The sequence below is a fragment of the Pan troglodytes genome, chromosome X, assembly GCF_028858775.2.
Source record: "Pan troglodytes isolate AG18354 chromosome X, NHGRI_mPanTro3-v2.0_pri, whole genome shotgun sequence".
Lineage (NCBI taxonomy): Eukaryota > Metazoa > Chordata > Mammalia > Primates > Hominidae > Pan > Pan troglodytes.
The window spans coordinates 73,960,539-73,966,571 of record NC_072421.2 but is presented as its reverse complement, the minus strand read 5'-3'; positions in this window follow the sequence as shown (position 1 = coordinate 73,966,571).

Here is a 6,033-nt window from a genome sequence, read left to right as displayed (position 1 = left end):
GCCAGCTGCAACCCTATTGTCACTTCTACATCGAGCCTCCTATCTTGCACATACACTTTGAGTTTCCAAGTTCTAGTTTCTTTATTGACATAGAAAGGAAGATACTATCTGTGGGAAGGAATAGAAAACGGAAAGGTGTTTTGAACTACCTCAGATATCAGTGCTAATAAAGTTTTGAGGGAGATGGCAAATTTTCTGACTGGTATAACTTTTCTGTTGCTGATCCAGGAATCAAAGTGTGAGAGGGATAAAGCATGTGAAATACTGAAAAGAGTTCTATTATAGTTTGGATTCTGGCATGCCTGTGTTTGAACCTCAGATGTGCCTCTTATTACATGGCCTTAGGCAAGTCAGTCACTTCAGTTTTCCAAGACAAAGTTTCTTCACTTGTCAAATATGGCTCACAATTTCACATCCTCACAGGATCATTATGAAGAGTTCCAAGGGAGAAATGAGTGAAGTGTGTGTGTGTGTGTGTGTGTGTGTACACAAACAGATATACGTTCCTCCACATATAGTGAGTATTCAATAATTGGGTACTACATCACTCAATTTAGAATTTATGGGAATGTTTCATATATTCTGGCAATGGGTTCATTCTCAGTCTTACTTTTCAGAGTTACTGCAAGCTTTCCTCCTCTTCTGGATCTTCTTTTGTATATTAGTCAGAAGCCAAGAAAGGCAACATCAAGTACTGCTTATTAAAGACCATTTTAAGCTGGAAACCCATTACTAAAAATCAAAGATATGTGACTAATTTTTCACCAATTGTAATTACAAAAAAATTCACCCAAAAATTTGATAAAATACTGTTAGCAAGGCTATGGGAAATTTTGACACATTGTTGGTGACAGTATAATTTGGCACACATGTTGAAGGCAATTTAGGGCGTCTATCAAATTATGAATGCATAAGGCTCTAACAAAACAAATTAACCTCTGGAAATTTATCCCACAGACATGCCGGTATTTATATATATTTCAAAAAAATATGTGCCAGGTTGTTTACTGAAGCATTGTTTGTAAGAGAAAAACATTAATGTCTATCATCAGAGCAACACATTAAATAAATTATGGTACAACCATACAATGAAGCTACAAAAAATAACAAGGAAGTGTTCAATGTACTGACATGGAAAGACCAGTAAGATATATTTTAAGTGACTTAAAAAGTGTATATTGTGCCTAGTGCTGTGGCTCACTCCTGTAATCCCAGTATTTTGGGAGGCCGAGGCGGGTGGATCACCTGAGGTCGGGAGTTCAAGACCAGCCTAACCAACATGGTGAAACCCCATCTCTACTAAAAAAAGAAATACAAAATTAGCCAGGCATAGTGGCGCATGCCTGTAATCCCAGCTACTCGGGAGACTGAGGGAGGCGAATCACTTGAAACCGGGAGGCAGAGATTGCGGTGAGCCGAGATCGCTCCGCTGCACTGCAGCCTGGGCAACAAGAGGGAAACTCCATCTTAAAAAAAAAAAAAAGAAAGAAAGAAAAGAAAAGAAACAAAAAGTGTATATTGTATGGTACAAATTATATGAAAAAGTGGGTGGGGGCTATCTCCTTATGTAAACACACACAAAGTTTACAGAAGAAATGAATAAAAATAGTTAACTGTGTGGGTGGAGAAGGTGGGAACTGGGGAGATGGGAGATTAAGCTGGAATAGATACTTTATGCTTCTTCTATTTGGTTTTTGATACATGAAATATATTACCTTTTCGGTAAGTTTTATTTTAAAAAGACAATCAGCCCGGGGCGGTGGCTCACGCCTGTAATCCCAGCACTTTGGGAGGCCGAGGCGAGCGGATCATGAGGTCAGGAGATCGAGACCATCCTGGCTAACACGGTGAAACCCCGTCTCTACTAAAAATACAAAAAAATTAGCCGCGCTTGACGGTGTGCGCCTGTAGTCCCAGCTGCTGGGGAGGCTGAGGCAGCAGAATGGCGTGAACCCAGGAGGCGGAGCTTGCAGTGAGCCGAGATCGCGCCACTGCTCTCCAGTCTGGGTGACATAGCAAGACTCCGTCTCAAAAATAAAAATAAATAAATAAATAAATAAATAAACAAACAAACAAACAGACAATGATAAAGTTGGAAAACTTTACAATATACATGATACAAAATTGATATCCTTATTGTATAATCTTACCAACTAAAGTACATTCCCAAATCATTATGTACAAAGATGATAGTCATTGTACTTTATTAATGGTAATGAAATACGAAGAGCTAAATGTGTGATAAGACAGTGAGTAAATAAATGATAAGATATGGATCTTTGGCAGGTGAATTATTTGGCAACCTTTAGAAATACTGTTCTGGGAGAATTTTTGAATTTTATTATGTATAAATATATATTATTTCAATAGCTTTTGGGGCACAAGTGGTTTTTGGTTACAAGGATGAATTGTATAGTGGTGAAGTCTGATTTTAGTGCACCTAACATCTGAGTAGTGTACATTGTACCCAATATGTAGCTTTTTATTCCCCACACCTTCCCACCCTCTCTGCTTCTGAGTCTCCAGTGTCCATTATACTACTCTGTCTGCCTTTGCATACCCATAGCTTAGTATCCACTTATAATTGAGAACATAAGGTATTTGGCTTTCCATTCCTGAGTTACTTCATTCAGAATAATGGCCTCCAGCTCCATCCATGTTGCTGAAAATACATTTTTTTTTTATGGTTGAGTAGTATTCCATCGTGTGTGTGTTTGTGTGTGTGTATATATACCACATTTTCTTTATTCACTCATCAGTTAATGGGCACTTAGGTTGGTTCCATATGTTTTCAATTGTGATTTGTGCTGTGATAAACATACATGTGCAAGTGTCTTTTTGATATAATTACTTCTTTTCTTTTGGATAGATACCCAGTAGTGGGATTGCTGGATCGAATGTTAGATCTACTTTTAGTTCTTTGAGAAATCTCCGTACTATTTTCCATAGACGTTGTACTAACAACCTCTATTTCCGTCCCCACCAACAGTGTAAAAGTGTTCACTTTTCACCATATCCATGCCAACAGCTATTGTTTGTTGACTTTTTAGTAATATTCAGTGTACCTAGGTTAAAGTGGTATCTAATTGTGATTTTAATTTGCATTTCCCTGATGATTACTGATGTTGAACATTTTTATATGTTTATTGGTGATTTGTATATCTTCTTTATAGAAGTGTCTATTTGTGTCATTTGCCCACTTTTTGATGGGATTATTTGGGTTTTTTTTCTTGCTGATTTGTGTGGGTTCCTTGTGGATTTTAGATATCAGTCCTTTGTTGGATGCATAGTTTGCAAATATTTTCTGCTATTCAGTGGGTTGTCTGTTTACTCTGATGATTATTTCTTTTGTAGTGCAAAAGTTTTTAGTTTAATTTAGGTCCCATTTATTTATTTTTCTTTTTGTTGCATTTGCTTTTGGGGTCTTTTTGTTTCTCTTTTCTTTTTTCCTTCAACTTTTATTTTAAGTTTAGGGGTACATGTGCCTTATGTGCAGGTTTGTTACATAGGTAAACGTGTGCCACAGTGGTTTGTTGCAAAGATCATCCCATCACCTAGGTATTAAGCCCAGCATCCATTAGCTATTCTTCCTGATGCTCTCCCTCCCTTCACACCCCCTCTGACAGACCAGATGTGTATTTCCCCCCAACCCATGTGTCCACGTGTTCTCATCATTCAGCTCCCACTTAAAAATGAAAACATACAGTGTTTGGTTTTCTGTTCCAGGATTAGTTTGCTGGGGATAGTGACTTCCAATTCCATCCATGTCACTGCAAAGGACATGATCTCCTTCCTTTTTATGGATGCATAGTATTCCATGGTGTATATATGTAGCACATTTTCTTTATCCAGTCTATCACTGATGGGCAATGGGGTTGATTCCATGTATTACTCTTGTGAATAGTGCTGCAATAAACATACGTGCACATGTATCTTTGTAATAGAATGATTTATATTCATTTGGGTATATAGCTAGTAATGATATTGCTGGGTCAAATGGTATTTCTGCCTCTCTGTCTTTGAGTAATTGCCACACTCTGTCTTCCCCAATGGCTGAACTACTTTACGCTCCCACCAACAGTGTAAAAGTGTTCCTTTTTCTCCACAACCTCGCCAGCATCTGTTGCTTTTGACTTTTTAATAGTCACCATTCTGACTGGCATGAGATGGTATCTCGTTTTTGACTTGCATTTCTCTAATGATCAGTGATGTTGAGCTTTTTTTCCACGATTCTTGGCCACATGTATGTTTTGAGAAGTGTCTGTTCATGTCCTTTGCCCACTTTTTAATTTTTTTCTTTGTAAATTTGTTTAAGTTCCTTGTAGACTCTGGATATTAGACCTTGGTCAGGTGCATAGATTGCACAAATTTTCTTCCATTCTGTAGGCTGTCTGTTCTTTCTGATGACAGTTTCTTTTGCTGTGCAGCAGTTCTTTAGTTTAATTAGATCTCATTTGCCAATTTTTGCTTTTGTTACAATTGCTTTTGGCATTTTTATTATGAAATCTTTGCTTGTGCCTATGTCCTGAATGGCATTGCCTAGATTTTCTTCTAGGTTTTTTATAGTTTTATGTTTTACATCTAAGTCTTTAATCTATCTTGAGTTAATTTATGTATATGATGTAAGGAAGTGGTCCAGTTTAAATTTTCTGCATATGGCTAGCCAGTTCTCCCAGCACCATTTATTAAATAGGCAATATTTCCTCCATTGCTTTTGTCAGGTTTGTCAAAGAACAGATGGTTGTAGGTGTGCAGTCTTATTTCTGAGTTCTCCATTCTGTTCCATTGGTCTGTCTGTCTGTTCTTGTACCAGTACCATGCTGTTTTAGTTACTGTAGCCTTATAGAATAGTTTGAAGTCAGGTAGTGTGATGCCTCCAGCTTTGTTCTTTTTGCTTAGAATTGTTTATAGCTATTCAGGCTCTTTTTTGGTTCCATATAAATTTTAAAAAAGTTTTTTCTAATTCTGTCAAGAATGTCAGTGGTAGCTCAATGGAAATGGCATTGAATCTATAAATTACTTTGGGCAGTATGGCCATTTTCACGATATTGATTCTTCCTACTCATGAGCATGGAATATTTTCTATTTGTTTGTGTCCTCTCTGACTTATTTGAGCAGTGATTTGTGGTTCTTGAAGAGGTCCTTCACTTCAACTGTCAAATATATTCCTTGGTATTTTATTCTTTTTTTTTTTTTTTTTTTTTTGACAGAGTCTCAGTCTGTTGCCCAGGCTGGAGCGCAGAGCCGCGATCTCGGCTTACTGCAACCTCCGCCTCCTGGGTTCAAACAATTCTCTGCCTCACCCCCCTAGTAGCTGATATTACAGGTGCACGCCACCATGCCTGGTAATTTTGTGTGTGTGTTTTTAGTAGAGATGGGTTTCACCATCTTGGCCTGGCTGGTCTTGAACTCCAGACCTAACAATCCACCCACCTGGGCCTCCCAAAGTGCTGGGATTAAAGGAGTGAGCCCCTGACTCCAGCCAGTATTTTATTCTTTTTGTAGCAATTGTGAATGATAGTTCATTTAGGATTTGGTTGTCTGCTTGCCTATTGTTGATGTATAAGAATGCTAGTGAATTTCGCACATTTATTTTGTATCCTGAAGATGCTTATCAGCTTAAGAATCTTTCAGGATGAGATGATGGGTTTTTCTAGATATAGGATCATGTCATCTGCAAACAAAGGCAATTTGACTTCCTCGCTTCTTATTTGAATACCCCTTATTCTTTTCTCTTCCCTGATTGCTTTGGCCAGAACTTCCAATACTATGTTGAGTAGGAGTGGTGAGAGAGGACATCCTTCTCTTCTGCTGGTTTTCAAGGAGAATGCTTCCAGCTTTTGCCCATTCAGTATGATATTGGCTGTGGATTTGTCATAAATAGTTCTTATGATTTTGAGATATATTTCCATCAATACCTAGTTTGTTGAGAGTTTTTAACATGAAAGGAGGTTGAATTTTATTGAAAGCTTTTTCTGCATCTATTGAGATAATCAGGTGGTCTTGTCTTTAGTTCTGCTTATGTGATGAATT